This window comes from Diceros bicornis, chromosome 10 (genome assembly GCF_020826845.1).
Source record: "Diceros bicornis minor isolate mBicDic1 chromosome 10, mDicBic1.mat.cur, whole genome shotgun sequence".
NCBI classification, from domain to species: Eukaryota; Metazoa; Chordata; class Mammalia; order Perissodactyla; family Rhinocerotidae; genus Diceros; species Diceros bicornis.
The window spans coordinates 18,617,597-18,638,591 of NC_080749.1; the positions used below are offsets into that span (position 1 = coordinate 18,617,597).

General features: G+C 41.0%; 1 protein-coding gene across 1 annotated transcript in view; it reads right to left on the reverse strand.

The window, feature by feature from the left end:
- Window positions 1-20,995, reverse strand: part of NCKAP5 (NCK associated protein 5) — an 863,809-nt gene that overhangs the window by 20,747 nt on the left and 822,067 nt on the right. The gene's annotated exons all lie outside the window — the stretch shown is intronic.

Below are 20,995 nucleotides of genomic sequence, written 5' to 3' on the forward strand. Positions count from 1 at the left end.
TATATCTTGATTGTGGTAGTGGTTACATAACTGTATACATTAATCAAACTGTACACTTAGAATGGGTAAATTTTGTTATATGTAAATCAAACCTCAATATACCTGATTCTAAATATTTTATGCCCAGCCTGCCAATAAAAATTTACTGAAATCCAAAAGTGCAATCCTGGTTGAACAGAGCTGAACAGAGGAACTGGGCTTTCCCCGGGTATAACCTGGAAGAACCCTTAGAGGCATCTGCAAGTGATGTTGTCAAGGCTATTGTCTTCAGCAGTCACAAGGGAGCAAAACTGGGGTTATTCCTTCATCCCAGATCCAGGCAGCACACAAAGGCTTTGTGTACTCCATCATCCTTTCAACAATCTTGGGAAGTAGCTACTATTATCCTCATTTGACAGAGGGGGAAAGCAAAGCTCTGAGAAGTGAAGACGCTCACTTAACAGAGTGCAAGTCCGACTCCAAAGCTCAGGGTCTGTCCATCAACCTGCCTCCCAGGAGGGTTGGGGATCCCCAGTATCAGAGAGCCTGCCAGGGACTCTATAGCCCAATACGTCTCTAGCTTGAGGGGGAAGCGGGTAGACAGATCCCTGGATTCCCTCGTTGTGTGCCCCAGACTTTCCTTTGCACAGTGGGTCCTTAAGGAGCAGAGCCACTAAATCATGACTGTACAAGCAGCCTAGACATGCTTTGTGCAAATGCATTTGACCTTCATCATACCTTATATTTCTGCAGTATAACAACATTTACTGATTGCTTACTACAGAGCAGGCGCTTTATTTGCATCAGGTCATTATGCAATATGCAATGAACACATTTTACATATGAGGAAACTGAAGTTTAAGGAGATTAATAAAGTTGCCCACGGTCATATAGCTACAACTAGGAAAGCCAGAATTTGACTAAGTCCTATACAAACCACAAAGTTCACAGGCTTGACTGCTGCATGATTCCAGTATTGTCTTCTGTATTCAGTTTACTGAGCACTCTAAGTCAATAAAGGTGCTTTTGGTGGAAAGTAACATATTAAATGGTAAGGATATATTAGCTCACAGTCCAGAATTAGAGTGAGCTTCAAGGCTGCCTTAATCTAGACTCTGCCTCTGTTTCCCTGCAGTTCTCTTGGCTCTGCCCCTCCTATGTCTCAACTTTATCTTCATGTTGGTAGGAGTTGGCTGTAGCAGCTCCATAACAGTCAGCTGTATGTTCCCAAGTCTAAACGGAAAGAGAAGCTGACTCTGTATGTGATTCTCTCTACACCTCCAACCATCTTTTACCTTGAAAATTAGCCAAATGAGGTCACAAGGTCATTCCTGGACTGATCCATGTCACCTGGAGAATGCCATTCACTGACTGGCCCAGGCCTGGGTTCCTGAGCCAATTGCTTGAAGGCTTCCCTTACCATCACTGTCCTAATCACTTGTACACTTGGAGTGGAAACAAATATTGGGAAGCCAATCATAACATTTGCTACATTCTTTCTTAGTAATTATTTCAGTTGACTTTTACAGCAACTTTACGTCTCAGTGATAACGTCCATTTTACAGATGAGAAAACAAATGCACAGGGAACGTATATCTCTCAGGGGCAAGAATACATATGCAGGAGCCAGGATTCAAAGTCAGGTCTTCTAACTCCAAGTCCAGAGCCCTTTCCACTAGTTGGCAACGACTACGACCTTACCCTGCTCTCGCTCTTTAGACCAAATTCTAAGATGTTGCTGAGAAAATATTCATCTTCTAGGTTCTCTCTCCTAGTGTTTATCATCATTTTTTTCTAATTCAATAACCACTCCATTATGGGCTCCAGTGAGCCATTTATAACCAAGTCAGGAGGCTTTTTTCAGCACTTCCTTTCTAATGAGGTTTTCTAGCTATAATTTAAAATAAATACATAGTCCTATGAATCCTAAAGCCTACTTAGTGTGATGTAGGCCTTCTTCTCTTTTTCTTCCTCAATCTCACTTTCTAAATAATCTCTGTTTAAAAGACTGTCCTTTTCAAATTCTTTTTCCACACCTACCATCAACATGCTACTCCCAGGCTTTCTGGCTTTCATCACCTGTATTCATTCTCCATAACGGACCTAATGAGAAGGTTCTGGCCTTTGGGCTTTTAAAGCACGAGTGTCATAAAGGTAGCATCTTTTTCCTTAAAAAGAAATATAAGAGAAATGACATGGAAACAAACCCTCAAATGTCTGCTTAAAAACATGGCAGTGTTTCAACTAGAGTTCTAACAAGCAGAAATGGAGAACTGGTTGGCAGATGATTGTGGCTTCAGCACCTAGGAGAGCTCCAGATGCTGGTATCAAGGGTCCCTTGCACTTCAGGTCCATCTTACATTTAAAATGTGCTACCATGAACCTCGCCTCCTCTGATTTTCCCAATCATCATGCACCGAGTTGGGGAAGGCATGAACCAGTATATCTAGTTCACAGATATGAAAATCAAGGCAAGGTTTCCTTAATTAATAATTAAGATAATTATTAAAATAATTAACTGAAACTTAAGTATATTGGTTCCACGCTCAGTGCTGTTTACGCTACATTATTTTGATTCCTGAAAAGTTAGGGAAGTCATATGAAAGATGTGAAGGTTCAGGAATTAGTTTAGCACCTCTGACGCTGGATTTTTTTTTTTTTTGTGAGGAAGATCAGTTCTGAGCTAACATCCACGCCAATCTTCCCCTTTTTGCTGAGGAAGACTGGCCCTGGGCTAACATCCGTGCCCATCTTCCTCCACTTTATGTGGGACCCCACCACAGCATGGCCTGACAAGCGGTGCATCGGTGCGCGCCCGGGATCCGAACCCGGGCCCCCAGCGGTGGAGTGCGTGGACTTAACCGCTACACCACAGGGCTGTCCCCTGACCCTGGATTTTAAGTTTGAATCTTATATGTTTTTGGCCTTTCTTTGGTGTTCAGGAAAAGTAAACAAGACTTGACAGAAAATCTGATGAGTAACTGCAACCATTTTGACCCAAGGCCAATATATACAATTTCAAAAGATGTTATCAAGAAAATATGTTGGTACCATCTAGGACAACTGTCATAACCTGGCCTTCCAACAGAAAGATACTATTATCATGTGTTGAATAATATTGAATGTGCTATTGATTCTTTAGAAAATGTGTATCTCCTGAAGACAAGAAGAAAGAGATGAAAGAGGCATCAAAGAAGGCTCTCATTTTTCTAATTGTGAAGAATTGGGAGTATAGTAATGCGGAGGAGCCTTCTAAAATAAGGAGCCAAGTTAGAGCATGGGGAAAAGATCATAGTAGAAAACTAACCACGGTGAGGAGGAGGAGCAGATGGGGAAGCTGAATGGAATCACGACGCTGGAGGCCATACTGGAAATATCTAGAGCTAAGCTTGGAGAATTTGTTTGTAAACAGAGTTGCTAGGAAAGCAGAAAGGAAAGTGACAAGAGAGCATTATTGAAGGTGGGATTAAGGAGGAAGCCAAAGGCAGCTGAGAGAACCTCTCTGGCAAGCTCAAGCAAGTCACAGGACACTTAGCAATCCCCAGGCCCTCTCTCTCCCCCCTGACTGGGAAAGAGTCAGGGATGGAGCAGAATGAGGACAATAAGGCAGAGGCTGAGCAGGTCTCTCTGTGGAGTCCTGAGGATTAGAGCAGAATGAAACATGCTGGAGCTTCCAAGGTTTTTGACAGCTCAATCTGCTTCAATGTGCAGGGGAAGGAGAAACTTCACTCTGAACGACACAGCTCAACCCACCTGTTTCTGAAGAATTCATCTTAGCTTCTATTCCATATGCCTGCAGAATATCATCCTAGAATGGAGTTTATTATCCTTGTAAATAGAACCTCACTAACGGGTATGGTTTATGGTGAAGCAATGCACATGCCCCACAGGACCTGTCGGCTCCTACTCCAAGGCCTCCATCATCCTGGGACACTTCACTAAACTTGGCAGGGTTCACATGCTTGACACAAAGTCTGTCTGGATTCAAGGAGCCCTGTGCACTTAAGGAAGCAGAAGCAGGTGTGTGTATGTGACTCGAAGGTGTCACTTTCTCACACAGGAGTTGGTGAATGATGGGAATTTCTCACTCCATGCACAGTGGATTGTCCTTCTGTCTGGCAGTTTCCCTACAACATTCTACACAAGTTATGTCTACAAATGAAGACCTAGCACAGATATAGCACAGCACCCCACCCATTGTGGAATCCTGGACATGCTGGGTGGAGGGGAAGAAGGCCATTCAACCGAGTTCCCTGGTGGCCCAGTCTTCCTGCAGAGCAGAGCAACATGCGAATCACACAGTGCACTAATTGGCATCCATGATTCTGGCCAGTCAGCACAATTATCTACATGGAAAGTAACTCCCACTGATCTCAGCAGGAGCATCTCATGAACACTTAAGTCATTTTTGCCCTTAGAGGAGCTTTGCTCTAAAACACAAATTCTCTCTAATAGGGATCCATTACTGTGTAATGAATAACTATACCATGTGCAGGCAAGCAGGATTTCCAGAGGCCTTGGGCCCTTTCCTCGTGTACCAGCCTCTCGAATCTTTCTTCTAGCTGGGGTGACAGGAGCACTTCTGCAGAGGACACACACCTCCATGAGCAAGTTCACGACTTACAGCAAGTTCACGACTTACAAAACTCCATGAGTTTTGATTTCAGATTCAGTTGAAGTAAAAACATCTAGCTTTGTTTGCTCACATGAAACTGGACTGCTAAACTGAAAAGCTTTTAATAACTGGGGTTTCACTAGGGCTGCCTGCTCCTCTGTTTTACATAAATGGTGATGATGCGGGCTGTCTGATATTTGAATCCTGGCATCTGCAGCCTCCCCACCCCCTGCCCAGGTCAGTTTTCCCTGGCCCAGATGATGCAAACTGAAATCTTTAGTCACCTGGACAGATGGCAGCAGTTCAACTTCTTTCAACTAGCTGATATCCTCATCATCCTGTTAGAATCTAACTACATGTAATTGTATTAGTCAGGGTTCTACAGAGAAACAGAACTAACAGTGCGTGCGCGTGCGTGCGTGCGCGTGCGTGCGTGCGCGTGCGTTATAAGGAATTGGCTCATGCAATAGGGAAGCTGGCAAATCCCAGGATCTTCAGGGTGAGTGGCAAGCTGGAGACTCAGGAGACTGAAGGTTTAGTTCTAGTTCGAGTCCTGAGTCCTGAAGCAGGAGAGCTGGTCCAAAGCCCAGCAGGCTCGAGACGCAGAAAAAGCCAATGTTTCAGCTCTAGCCTGAAGACAGGGATAAAACTGACATCTCAGCTAAACGGCATTCAGGCAGGAAAAACGATTCCCTCTTACTAGGGCGAGGGCCAGGCTTTTTGTTCTATTTGGGTCTTCAGCTAATTGGGTGAAGCCCACTATGTTGAGGAGGGCAATGTGCTTTTACTCAGTCTGTGGATGTAAATGTTAATCTCATCCAAAAACACCCTCACAGAAATATCCAGAATAATGTTTGCTCAAATATCTGGGCGCCCTGTGGCCCAATCAAGTTGACCTATAAAAATCAAACATCACAGTCTTAAGGAGCTGTTGTTTGTGGCGTACAGCAATGATTACAGAGCCAAAATGGGGGGAGGGGCTGGAAACGTTTTCTCATTCAGACACAGTTTCCATATCCCCTTCAAATCAACACTTGTAAGATGGTCTATTTAAGACGAAATCAATGGAAACCACCTGCTGATATCTCCCCCTCATCCCACCCCAAAGCTTTAAGAGACATTGCTATTACTTAGGAATGAAATCATTGTTTCAAAACTGCTTTCCCAATATTGTTCTGATGTAGACTCCTCAAATCTTATGGAAATATACTGAGAATAATTCTAAATCCTCTTCCCACACGAGACAAATGAGGCACATGGAGGAAGAAATAGCTTGTCTAGCATGATAATATTTGGAAAATGAATGTGCCTGCATTTTAAGAACTCAGGATTGTAGGGTTTTTTTCCTCCCTTTTTTTAAAGAGTATGGTGGAACTTCCACATGTAGAAAATGATGGATATCCTGGTTATTAAAGAGCTGGCTAAGAAGAAGGCAGAAAGCAAAGAGTTTGAGGGGATATGATTTTTAAAGGGGGGCATTCAGTAGGTGTTCCCTCAAAAAGTAGCTCACTTTTCGAGAGACTTGGGGCTGTCTTGTGATACCAGGAGATTCCTCAGTACTTGGGTAGTGTGCTGGACAGAGTTGCTGGCCCATCCACCTTCCTGGGGACTTACTACTTGAGTGTGCCCCTGCTGAACTTCCAATTGCCAGTAACTGCATCTCTGCATGAAAGTGACAGCCCCAGAAGCAGCCCTGGACTAATCAGAGATGGGAGGTGGTGATGAACATCCAGTTCCCTCACTCCTCAGGTGGGAAAACTCTCAGACTTGGGTTCTATACCCTAGAGTTTCTCTCAGGTTAAGCTTCTGTCACCAACAGTGATAGCCAGGGACGGCAGCATGTGTGTGTGACCTGTGCAGTCACACAGGGCCTTGTGCTCTGCTGTCACCATCTTAAAATTCTTAATAACTTCTGAACAAGGGGCCCTGCCTTTTATTTTGCACTGGGCTATGCAAATTATGTGGCTGATCCGGCAGCAGCTGGCATGGTAACACACCTTTCATTGGCTAGTTTCCCTTCCCTGTCTGACTTCTCCTATTGGTCTTTCCTGTACTGCCTGATAATTTGCTTGTCCTTGAATCCTTTTCACAGGGTCTACCTCTGGTAGACCTCAAACTAGACTGTTGCAAATGTCATTGTAATGCTGAAAAACACTGTAAAGAATGAATGAAAGCCCTCCTACTAAAAAAAAAAAAAAAAAAAAAAAAAAAAAAAAAGAAGCCCTCCTACTATTTTATTAAAATAGAACAATAATTCACATGGTTTTAATAGTCACTAAAAATAAAGTCATGGTTATACCATCTGTCGTTATCATACCATATAATATCTAAGAGGTTTTAGAAGGAAGTAATACCCAACTAAGCTTCCCACCTTCTCTGCATCACAGACTAAGTGCCCAGGTGAATCCAACATGCAAATATCTCCCTGACGAAGTAGGGCGATAAACAGCAGCGGAGTTGACATTTAAACAATGGCTCTGCATGCCATCTGTTTTAAAGAAATTATTTGTCTTTGCCAGCATGTCAAGAAGAATAAGTCCACATAATTTAGGAGCTACTCAGGCATGTAAGTTCTTGATTATTTACAATGACAGTATTATCTATAGCCATCACTTTTTTTTTTTAGTAATGTCCAACAAAATTTTTAAAAAACAGGTCTGGGAAATTGACCTTTTTGTAGAGTCCAGTAACGAGGCAAGATATTAGAGTGATTCAATCTTCAACTAAAGTTTAAGAAAAAGATATAAATAAGGATTCTGATTCAGAGTCAGATCAGCTCAGCTCATTAAATCCAGAGCTCACGTATTCTCAATTTTTATATCCCTAGGGTCCAGTGCAATGCTTGGAATGGAGTCAATGCCTAATAAATATTTAGTAACTGATTGAACTTGGTTCAATCAAGGCTGTGCCTTGAGGTTTGAGTACCAGAAAAATGAAACTAGCTCACCTCTACCTGTGAAGAAGCCATAGGTTTTTCCCATTTACCCTTCCTTACAGACTGGAATTTATCAAATGGGTGTAACACCAGAGCATGAGGACCGTGTGAGAGGAAGAGGATGGAAGGCAGCAGGTTGGTCACAGGTTCAGGTGGGATCCTGCATGTGACTGGTGCTTGCGGTTCAGGACCTTTTGCAGTATGTGGGGGATGCAATACTTGAGAACTGCCTGGAGAAATAGAAGGTCATCTTAGGCCTTTCTCTCCATGTGTGAGACTCATGTCCAGAAACTTCTAAGACCAAATCCATCTACCTTTAAGGCATGTCAGTCTTCAATATGAATCCTGTCACCACCTTGCAGTGAATTGTGGGCATGAAACCTCACTGTGCCTCACTTCCCTCACCATTCAGAAAGATGATATCCAGGTTACTCAACAATTTGCTGCAATGGACTGATCCTGACTCTACTTCACCTTTCTCCTGGAACACAAACTTTAGTGCAGTTTGATTGTTAAATGCAGCTGTCCCCAGAAAGGCTAGACTTTTTAGGCTACTCACTGGATAAGTAGTGAGGACAAAAGAGGTTATATAAACCTATTTTGAAAACATTTTAAAATTCAAGGTTGTGTCCTGATCAATTTCTGAACATGAAGTGTCTTTCTGACTACGTCATGTAAAAATAATTTTCTGTGAAAATTCTTTTGTCCCTCTTACATTACAACCCTTCCATATAAAAAAATCTGGATAGCACTTATGGATGAAAAAATGTAAAGTTTTGATTACTGAATGGAACACACTGATTTTGTACTAATGGGAGAAAATAAAGCCCTAGCACCTGGGGAGGCATGGGGGTAAATATGGGAGGGGAATTAATGATCTTTGTTTTTCAGAACTGTTCCTGGAAACTTTTACCTCTTCCCAAACGAAACTCCCCATGCTACCTTTCCAAGCTGCTGAGAGGGCCTTGAATTCAAGCTGACTGCTGAGCACATGATCCCACCTGACAGCAGCGACTCTGAGATAGTGAACGTGGCCCAGCTCTTGTACTTTCCACACAGAACACTTACAGATGTCATCCACACTCATGACATGGATGAACTGACGTCATGGACAAGCAGAGTGTTTGGAACTGACTGCGGTGCCTCTGAAACCAAGGACTGAACTGAATTATTTCAGACCAGACTGGGACCCCTAGGGTTGGAAGCCCCATGGTGCTATTGGAAGCCATTGGGCGCCTGTTAACCTGCACCGTCTGGCTGATGTATGTCCTGTTTGGAGTGCCTTAATGATAGCAAACTTTTTGTTTCCAGAAGTACTGTGTACTGACCATAGGAATGTCCTTCTTGTGTGTGTACCCTGTTGCCGACTATCGCAACTCTGCCTCAGCTCGGGACGGAGGCATTCCGGTCAGCTTCAACTTTAGTTGAGAACTCCTAAAAGGAATCACTGAATTCAACACTACAGTTTGCTCTCACCCTGCTGTATGGAGCCGTCTGATAACAATTTTGCTGTAAAGATGCTTTGGACAGGGCCAAGGTGATAGTTGTGCAGGAAAGAGTTATCACAGCAAGGCGGAGTACGCTGACCCTTAGAAAGGCCTGCTTGCAAGGTTGGCCCTTCATTAGCATCTGGACACTTGGATTTTGAGGGGGTTCCCACCAACTCAGCTGATAAGAGTGGCTCCCTGTGCCTAAAATGTGGTTTATGCTGAACTCCTGCTTTCCTGCTGGGAATTGGGATTTTAGTATGTGATAGTGCAGGTGATGACTGTGAGACCTGTTCTCAATAAAAATCCCAGGCTTTGAGTCTCTATGAGCTCAGGTAGTTAACAGGGCACATGTGTTGTCATAACTTGCTGCTGGGGGAATTTAACACATCCTGTGTGACACCACTGGGGGAGGACCCATGGAAGCCTGTGCCTGGTCACCTCCTGATGTTGCCCCCTGTGCTAGCTCCCTTTGCTGGTTTGGCTTTGCCTCCTTCCACTGTAATAAATCATAGCTGTGAGCACAACTTAAAAAAAAAGAAAGATGATATCACTAGCCACCTACACTTTATCCATAACTTTCTTAATAATAATAACTACAACAACAATGAAGACCAACAACTGAGTTCTGGCTAGCACCTGGCATAGTGTTAAGCACTCATATGCAAAAACTCAAGGCTCTCAACAGTACTTTCACGTAGACACTGCTATTATCTCCATTTGGCAGATGAGAGAATGGAGGCTTAGTGAGTTCAGGAACTTGCTCAAGATCACAGAATCTGTTAGGTGGCAAACAGGGAGCTGGAGTGTAAGCCTATGTGACTGCAAACCCCAGGCTGGGGCACTCTGTTGAGGCGTTGATGGAAGCACTCTCAAAAATGAAACTCCAGATAAACACATGGTGGTGACACTACTCTTATGAATGAGGTCTAAGTTCTGCCCAGAAATCATTGCATAAGGTTTGCTTTTTCTAGTTTACTTGGATCCTGTGATTGAAACCCCTGTCTTCCCACAGATTCATGAGAAGTGGGAACTTGACACGGACAGGTTATTTCAAAGTTCGGGGATACCCTCACTCCCTCAAAGAGTGTTAGAAGTTTGGGCCAGAAGACACATTAGAGAGTATCTAGAAGAAGTCCTTCATCTGATGATTGAGGAAACAGAGAGATGCAGCGTTTTGCACAAAGTCGTAAAATTCCAAACTGGACTTGGGACCCTGCCCCGGTCATTTCCTCAGTACACCGCCTGCTCCTTACCACTTTTCTCCTTTTAAAATCAGATTCAGTTGTAACCCAGCATATGAGAAATACTTTTATTTTTAAAATTATGTTACATAGGAAAGAGACTTGTTTTAAAGCAGAATTACACACAAATACTTTTCATACCAGGGAAACCTTTTGACCACTGAGTGAGGGTAAGTAACATCTTTGGAAACGCAATCCACTCATTCAGAAGCAGGGCAGTCGATGCCCTCTCCAAATGTGTTCTTATACACATAGGATTCCTTCCAAATGGGCACTGAAGGCAGAACACATGGCTGAGGTTCAAATGGGCAGAAAGTCACCTTAAAGTATATTTCCCTTCCATTTGGGAGTTGACACAATCGAGTTACAGGCAGAGACTGTTTATCACAGTGGCATGAAAGTCTCTCTTCAAATTCCTCCTGCTTTTATAATCAAACAATAACATCTCTGGAGTATAGGTTTTAGCTACATAAGAAACATATTGGAAATTGATTCAATGCTCCAGGCTTGGCGGTGACAATGTTTCATAACCTGGTAACCTCTCAGCTCGTTCTTCCCCCTTCCTGAAAAGCTTTTAGCGGCACAAGGGTGGCAAAGCAAAGATAAAGCAAACATCATTCTTTTATCTGATCTTGTGCAAAATGAGTAGAGCAGGCAGTGTACCACTGATAAGAAGATTGCTAAATGACTCTTCTCATATTCTATCAGTGGGCTGATGAAAGAAATTAAGACTGACATTGATAAGTTATTTTCTTAGGCACTAACGTTTTCAAAAATGAGGATTTCTCTTTAGAAGCAGTTAAGCCCTGGTTGTGTGTCTATGAATCCTTAAAAAGTGCCCAGATAAGCTCCAGGTAGTAACAGATTTACTGGGAGGCTTTCCTTTCTCTACTTCCCATTCTCTTTTTCTCTAGCAGGCCTCTTGAATAAAGATTCATTCAAGGCAAGCACACCCTGCTCCAGGATCACTTTTCCTCCCTTTTTTCTCTGTCACATATTTCATTACGTAACTCAATTTTCATCTCCATAATGTGCCATAGCCCTCCCCTGATCTATCATTCTGGCACTTTATACCTCTCACAAGCTAAGGTATTTACTCAAACGTGCCAGACTTAATGGACAGATCATTGGGAATCCCGGTGGACGGAGTGTGCGCATCACCTTAATTGAGGTGGGTTTTCATTAAGTATATGTGATTGAGGTCTTATAGTAGGGACAGTGCCTTCCAAGCTTGATTATGGGCTTCTGAAAAGCTACAAGCTCCACTCTGGCAAGGTTTTTTTTTTAATCACTGCTGCTTCTCAGTCACTAATTTTTTATTACCTTCAGGCATAGGAAGAACTGCTGGGTTTGACAGCACTTAAGGCACAGACAGTTCAGCCTATCTATAATGCCTAGTCAACTCGGAATTATCTGTGGTAACATGGAGGGCAAAGAGATGAAAATTCAGGAGTTGCCCACAACCTCCGTTTCTAACTTACTCCTCTGACATCAGATGTGCTTCAGAATTGATGATGGTAACTGTAACTTTATATTAGTGGTTAGGGCTGTGTCCCTTTCTTTCCCTCTCTCTCTTCTCTTGGCTGATCTCTCTTCGAGAGATGGTAATGAGCTGATCAATGGGTAGGCAGAAAGAGGATGAGGGTGAGGGATGTATGGCGTAGATCAAAAGGGCCAATGGAAGGGCCATTCAGTCCGCAGATAATTAAAATTATACATAATTAAAGATAATTTTTATCTTTTTTAAAAAATTGTGAAGTATACTAGAAATACAGGAGTATATACAACAAATAGTTACATTTAAATCATTATCAACATAGAAGAATACCCACAACCCACCTTAACAACTCAAACAGTGTTTTTAAGCTACTCTTGTCGCCCTCTCTGATCATATCCTTCTCCGGCTACTACCCTTCCATAAGGTAACCACATTGGTGGATTTCATGCTACTCATTAACTTGTTGTGGTTTTTTTGTCTTTGTAGTAAAAAAAGTGTGACATTTTGATTACATCCAGGTGTAGGTACACATACGGAGGTATACTGGTTTATAATGTAAAAATTTGTAACTGTGGATACTAGTCAAAAAAGTTTGAAAGGCACAGCCCTAAAAAAACCCTTGGCAAGTATATCAGGGAATATATACCACAGCAACCATAGCAACATTTTAATAATAGCAAAAAATAGAAAACAACCCAAATATTCACCAACAGTAGACAGAAAAAATAAATTTTGAAATATTCATGCTATGGAATACTATACAGCAGTTAAAATTAATGAACTGGAGCTGCATGTACCATTATAGATTCATGGCAAAAACAACGTTGATTGAAAAAAGCCATTTGAAGTAGAATACTTACAGTATGATTCTATTTGTATAATGAACAAAACTGAACAACAGTGTGGTTAGACCATACAAATAAGTGAATACTAAGTGAAGACCATATGACTACATATGCACACATATATATATACACACACATACATACATACATTCATACATATATACCACTATTTCTTTATTCATCTGTCGACAGACACTTAGGTTGTTTCCATATCTCAGCTATTATGAATAATGCTGCAATGAACATGGGGGTACAGATATTTCTTCAAGATAGTGATTTTATTTCATACTGTCATATGAGATCCAGCAATCTCACTTTTGGGTATATATCCAAAGGAAATAAAATCACTATCCTTAAGTGTAGATTTCCTTTTATTTATCTTGCTTGGAACTAATCTGGCTTCCTGAATCTGAAGGTTGGTAACTTTCTTCAATTCTGCAAAATTCTCAGTCATTAACTCTTGGAATATTGTGTTTACTCTGTTCATTGCATTCTCTCCTTCAGGAGCTACAATTAGATGCATGTGGATTTTATCACCTTTTACTTAATGTATTTTAACTTCTCTTTTATTTTTTATTTTTTTATTTTTTTTGTGTGAGGAAAATCAGCCCTGAGCTAACATCCGTGCTAATCCTCCTCTTTTTGCTGAGGAAGACCGGTTCTGAGCTAACATCTATTGCCAATCATCCTCCTTTTTTTTTTTTTCCCCTCAAAGCCCCAGTAGATAGTTGTATGTCATAGTTGCACATCCTTCTAGTTGCTGCGTGTGGGACACGGCCTCAGCATGGCAGGAGAAGCAGTGCTTCGGTGCGCGCCTGGGATCTGAACCCGGGCCGCCAGTAGCGGAGCGCGCACCCTTAACCACTAAGCCACGGGACCGGCCCTAACCTCTCTTTTATATTAGTCACTTCCTTGGTTCTCTGTGACATATTCTATGTAATTTTTCAACTCCGTCTTCTTGTTCAGTAATCCTTTCTTCAGTGGTGATAAATAATATCTAACTACTTTTAACTTTTTTGAAGTTCTTTTGTGTACTTTTTGAAATGACTGCTCATTTGTTTGTTCCTTTGTTAACTTTCATTTCCGTTTTTGTTTATATAAATACATTAAATGTTTTTATTTTATATTCTCTATTGGATAAGTCCCAATTCTGCAGTCTATGCAGGACTTATTCTATAGCTTGTTTTTTCTGACACTCAACAATGAAGTAATTTTTTTCCGCTCATGTTACTAGCGATTTTCTATTGTGAGTTAATTTTCCTTGGAAATTTATCTGTATGTAAAGTTTAGAGTGGATGCCTCAAGAGAGGATTTGAGTTGTGTTCTTCCAGATTTCTGGGAGTACTATCAACCTGAGTCTGCATTTTGTTAAAACTTTCATTATGATAAATTTCAAATATTCTCAAACAGTGTAATGTATCCTCATATACCCACTGCCCAGCTTTAAAAATATTAATATTCTGCCATTCTTGTTTCATCTATTCCCTCGCCCAGTTTCTTCTCTGGAGTACCTAAATACACAACTTGGACCATTTAAAAATTTCAGGCTGGGGCATTTAGGGGACACAAAGAGAGAATTAATGAGTTCTCTGATCCATATGAGTGTGAGCTAATGATTCAGAATCTTCAGAGGAGACTTTTTATCCTTTTTCTTTTTTTTTCCAGCTTGAGTCAAGACTGAGTTGAAGCTGAGTCAGGAGCTTATCCCCACCATTTTCCTCTGCAGGGTGGGTTGGTCGCCACCGCCCTTAGGAGTCCAGCTGTATGCTGAGTGGGGAAGGGGTGATCTAACGTCTCACCCTACTCACGTCCCAGGCTTTCGTTACATCAACAATTTAGTTCCTTAACACCAGGCTCCAGGTAGGGTGACCGAGTCTCCCAGTTCATCCAGGTCTGAAGGGTTTCCTAGGATGCAGTGCTTTCAGTACTAAACCAAGAAAATTTCAGGCAAACTAGGACAGTTGGTCACCCCAGCTCTAGGTCATCAGAGACTAGCACATACCCCTTGGGCAAATGCTAGCTACAGCACTCTCTCTCCTATGGATGCAAGCTTTCTTGCTGTCCCTAGCCTCTGATGAATTCTTTGCCTGCAGCTCAACCATGCATTTAAGAAAATACGTATATTTTTATATTACATCCTATACTTTTAGATGTGGCATTCTGTGAAAGGATGTTGAAATTCTAATTTGAAATATTGGCAGATAAAAGGAAGTCTCTGAAGATTTACTTTTTAAAATTGAGCCCATATTTTAAAATGTATCATATATCACATAAAAATCTATATTTTTGCTTCTGGTGAAAAATGGAAAGACTTGGCTACATAGGACCAGCCTTCTTCTACAGTGACACCTGGAATTGAAAGTAGCTGCTCCTCCAGGATGGGTTCTGTTCTCTCCCTTCCTCAAAACTCCCATCACTCGTGTAATATATGCATGTGCATGGCAAGTCTAGCCTATCTCACTCATTGACCCAGGGGCTTATTTGAGTTTGCAACCCCTGACCAAATGATCTACAAAGGGATCCTTGCTCTCTGGCGCCTGCAAGGTGACCAAAAAAGAACCTAGCCACTATTTAGCATTCTTGGGGTTTATTTAACTTTACTTCACAGCTATGAACTCATAGCTGTTCAAACCTAATAGAGTTTGGATGTTGGCTCCACTTCATACTTGCCATGTTGCTAAGCAAAGTATGTAACTTTTCAGGACATCTATTCCCTTGTCTGCAAAGGGTGACTGTAATACCTATCTTGCAGGATAAAACAAGGCAACATGCATAAAACACTTTGATCAGTGCCCGGCATATAGAAAGCTCTATGTAAAGTAGTATAAAGTATAAAGCTCTAATAAAGTAGTAATAAAGAGTAGATATTAGTATAACACATATCATCATCTTACTTCTTTCAGAATTATCTGTCACACTGGGCAGCTTTCTGGTTCAGGGGCTGAGGCACTCTGCTGTTTGACTTTGTTTGACTCCTCCCCATTCCTTACTCTGCCATAAGTCACACATACATTCTTATATTTACTTTAAGTGAATTAATTGCCTTTTAAGAAATTGAGGGAACTGTGCAAAAAGAGGCCTCTGTACAGCTATTTCAGATTCTTCAACTTTGTACTTAAGAGGAACAGACCTTGGGAAAATGTGAGAAAAAAGGCAAAACTTATTTAACGTGTTCACCCATTACCTGTTTGGTGGGCCCTTTCCCCTTCTAGCAGCTGGCTTAATTCATGCCACCCCCCAGGGCTTCAGGTCTGCCTCTGCTCTGGCAGCTGAGCTCCCCCATCTGAAGAACACCAATCTCACCTTTCCTAAACCTCAAACCATTCCTTCTTGTGCTTCTCAGTGCCTGGCAGCAGAATGTACCAGCATCATGACTCATTCCTTTAGGGTCTTGCTGGTGCTGAGCTGAGACATGCAATGTTGCTGTCAGTGACACTCAACGTGTACCCTTTCCAGAGATCAGCTGTATTACAACAAGCAACTTGAGGACCTTCACCCAAAGGAGTCACCAATGGGAAGAAAATTCAGATACATTCTGATAGGCTTCCAGGAGAGATATTTTGGGGCAGGGAGCCCTTTGGCAACCCTTAAATATTCCTGGCTGTGCACCCTTTTACATGAATACATGACTCTATTCATCACAGCACACCACTCATGAGGAAACAGTATGGTGACTAGCACATTTGGCTGGTCCAAGGCTAAGGGAGAGAAAATGAAAACGTGTTTTTATTTTAAAAGTCTAAACGTGAGCATCATAGTGACTGGATGGCCACTTCTTATCATGTCGGCCTTCTTTTAAAAATCTCCACAGTTATGTATTGTCTGTAGGATAAAGTTCAAACATCTAAGTTTGGCTTTCAAGGTCTCCACAATCTGGTCCCATCATACAAAACCAACTCTATCTGAACCTCTTCCTCAAAATACACCCTCTACTCTAGCCAAGCTGGTCTTTCGCCGACTCCCCTGCCCCACAGTGTGCCGTATTCCTATCTCCAGGCCTCTGCTCTTGCTGTCTCCCTTTAGTTGAAGGACACCTCTCTCCTCTTTCCTGATGAAATCCTACTCCTTAGGACAGTGTTTCCCAACCTTTGCTGCACATTGGAATCACCTGCCAGATACAATGTTCTTCCTTTGGAGTTTGTCACTTGCAGTTATAAGCGGGTGAACTCAAGGCAGCCACAGTGGAAATTTCCTTGCCCAAGCTATTACACTCTAGTACCTCTTAGATGCCATTTTGTGTGTTTGGAAATGCAGAAATATCATCATCCTGGGAAGTATTAATATGAGATCTAAATTATGTAAAACCATTCCATCCTCTTCCTCATCCATAGCCCATATTATTTAAACGTTTTCAGTTCAGGGCCAGTCTCTTAGTAGTCAACAGAACATTATCTATCCAAGTGTTTGGATAGATACTGAGAACATTTGTACTTCCCACTCACAGTTTGTTTTGATCATCAGTAGCTCATCCTTTCTACAATTAAGCCTAAATATGTCAGCACACTATTCAAAAATGTGGCATTTGACTCAAATAGCCTTCCAGTCAAAAAGCTGTGAGATATGCTTTAGTTTTATTTTTAATATGAATGTCATTCCCTGCACATTAAATTTCTAAACTTTTTCAAATTTTCTCAGTGGGGAAAATTAGTAATAATCTTGAAACAAGACAGATAATTATCAAGGACTTTAATTGATTGGCAGCTACAGTATTGGAAGCCCTGGTGCCCTATTAGTTTTATTTTTAATTTTAGAGAAAGGAAAATTCTAGATGCATTGTATTGCACAGAAGATTTATTTGAGCATCTATGTACTTTGCGGGTGACAAATTATATATTTAGTCACATATATGGTGATGGCAAACCAATCCAAGTTCAATACATTTTCTCAGAAAGTTACTCAAGGTTAACTGTACAAATAGAGAGCAGTGGTAGCTCAGATCATGTGAAACAGAAACTAAGCATAAATCATTGAAATTAATGATATCTTTCCCAACAACTCTCCTAATTTATTTTCTTATGTCTTTCTTAAATGACAGTGAAAATTTGTTTGTGTTCCTACCAAAGAGATAATCTTGGTAGGGGGTGGGCAGCAGGCTGAGATTGCTACATGTCTTCTAATATTAACTCTCCCTTTCTTCCAGAGTTAAGAGAACCTGTGTTTTTTTTTTTGTTGGACATATGGCCTCCTGCCTGGAATAATGTCACCATCCTATGTGAGTAAGGACTGGCCAGTGGACTGTTAGCAGAAGGGATGGGTCAACGGCCGGGAAGTGTTCTTAAAGGGATGAACCATATCCTTCCTCATCCCTCTTCCTCCCTGCTGGTTAGAAAGCGGACATAAGGGATGGTTTTCAACAGCCATCTTGCACCACAAAGATGGGAATGGAAACCATATGAAGCAAAGAGACAAGATAGGAGGAGCTTGGCACTGTCCTATCAGCCTGGACCACCTCCCTCTGGACTATTATATGCAACAGCAAGAAATTTCTGTTCTTAATTAAACCACTGCACTTTGGAGTTTCTTTCACTCCTGTCTGAACCTAATCCTACTCGTACTAATAATTAGAGGAAACCATTTTAGATTAAAAAATAATTGTGGTCTGGATAATTCAAACTGTATAATCCATGTATAGATAACTGTTAACCATATTGTATTAGAGGTCTAATACAATAAAGTAGGTTCCAGAGTTCCTTGCATTCAGAAGAGATAACCATCTATTCTCCATTCAATTCTGCTTGGCTTCTTTCTCAAACTCCTCAAAAGACATTTTCTCCTCTTACAGGAATTTCCAAATCCCCTGTCTCCATTTAGGGGATTATTTTTGATGCTATCACTGGCTGATGTTTTTAATATGAGACAGTGTTTTTGAATTCCTACTGATCACTTAATCCTATTAGATAATTAGTATAACATAGGGTAAATCTATTATAGTTGCATAGCAGGAAATAACAATTAGAAATATGGTATTTGTGTTAATACTTCTATTAGGTTAGGCTAGTCATTTGCTTGTTACTTATTAACATGGAGGTCTGACATTCATTAGGACAATTTTAGAGAAAAAAATCTAGTTGTATGATCTTACTTAATTCAAGAATCTTGAATTTCAATATACAGCAGGTTTAGTTAACAATACATTGTCTTGTAATCAACTCATAACATTTTGATTAAACCAACATGACTATCCTTAACTACGGAACTGCAAACATTCAGATTCATAAATTTCCTAATTGTTCTTCTTTGTCAAAGACATTAGCCGATATTTGGTTAGAAGGAGAACATACTTAGATTTTCTCAGTTGCTGTGACCAGAAATATTCTCTGGTTATAAAATATGGTGAGGATATGTGGCAACACTTAGTCTAGACAAAATGAAAAACATTGGAATTATCAGGGGCTAAAAAATATATTCTCAGTCATTCTTATGGAATAAAGATAACCACTTGACTTGTTGAGTCTTATTTAATCTTGAAATGAGTAAACTTTTTAAAAGGTCTATGGTGATTTTTTTTTTTTTTTTGGTGAGGAAGATTGGCCCTGAGCTAACATCTGTTGCCAATGCGCCTCTTTTTGCTGAGGGAGATTGGCCCTGGGCTAACATCCATGCCCATCTTCCTCTACTTTATATGGGATGCCACCACAGCATGGCTTGATAAACGGTGCATTGGTCCCCACCCAGGATCTGAACCCACGAACCCTGGGCCCCCAAAGCGGAGCAAACAAACTTAACTGCTAAGCTGCTGGGCCAGCCTCTATGGTGATTTTATTAATTGGCTAACCCAGGGAACATTCTCAACCCTGTTCTCCCTGCTACCTCATGCAATAGAGGCTGGAAACCATCATACTGACTTTCCCAGCGTCCTTTGCAGCTAGGATTGGCTTTATGATCTGGTTCTCACTGATGACATGTAAGGTAGAGTTTACGGGGGAAGATTCTGAAGGAGCTTTTCCTCTTCCTTATACTTTGTGCCTTGAATGTAGATGGGATGCCTAGAGTGGCAGGAATCAATTTGCAACCAGAGGAAACAAGCATGAGGACAAAAAGCCAGGGCTTTTGATAACATTGTTGAGCTGCTACACCTCATTCATGTTTCCCTTCCTCCAGACTTTTAATTATATAAGCTGATTAAATGATTCTATTACTTAAGAATTGGCTAGTCAGTTTTTTTGTCGTTATTGTTACTTGCAGCCAATAGCAACTTATTCATATAGTTCTCTACCAGTTTGAGGAGATGAGTCTACAATTATGTGAAGACCAAGTCAGCTCTCTGTCAGAAACATGGTCCAAATTTACTTTCATGAGAGTAATGTAAATTAGCACTTGCCAACAGAACTTTGTGTGATGACGGAAATGTTCACATAGACCATATAGAATAGAATACATGGCCACTGAGCACTTGAAATGTGGCTAGTACAATTGAGGAATTGCATTTCTAATTTTATATAGTTTTAATTAATTTAAATTGAACCTGAAATAGTCACATGTGGCTACCAGCTATCATTTCGAACAGTGCAGAGCTAAAGAATTGCTATACTATTAAAAAAAATTAGATTGCTCTAGTTCTCTTGAAAAAAATGCAGCCTCTAACTTTATATATGTTATTTTACAAGCCCAAGAACATCTCATTATGGAAAAATGATGACTCAGTGGGGCTTTACATAGTGTCATGTTTGAAGATTGTTAATATTTAACTTGCATATTAGCAACTACGCAGAACTGATAACAATTTAAGCTTTTTACATTGACAATTATAATAAAGGATGTCTTTTTGGAATACTAATCTTATTCAGACTACACTAATTCAGCTGTTTGTTAAGACTTTTCTATTCCCAAATATGAATGAAAAGAATAATAATTGTGTGCCAGTCTCATTAAGCTGTGAGGGTACAAGAACTCTCTGAGATAAACTGTAAATTATAGCTTGAAGAAGACTGCTGGGTATGCTAGAAAATCAGCCGCAAAGTATACCAATATGGCGCCAAGAGTGGTGAGATGCTGAGAACTGGCAGCCAAAGGCACTCCAGTGAAAGAAAGGAGAAGGGATACTGATTATACCAGAAACCAGAAATCTGTGGGGCTGTCATGCCCTAGAATATGGTGTTCAATACTATCTACCACACCCTAATGTGACTGGAAGAAATGATTCCCTCATACCTTGGTATCTTCTGGAAAACTAAACAATCAGCATGCTTACATTCACGGTTATTTTTAAAACCTGAAGAACAACTAATTCTTCAAGTGCCCAAGGTGGTCCAGAGCTGTTAAACTTATCACTTCTTCTATCTCCTGACAAGGATCACAGTCACAGACAGCTACTCCATCACCAGTTCCCTCTCAGCTGCTGAAAACAGGTCAGCAAAGTCCTTTTGTGTTGGGAACCTGAGTTCATTCAATT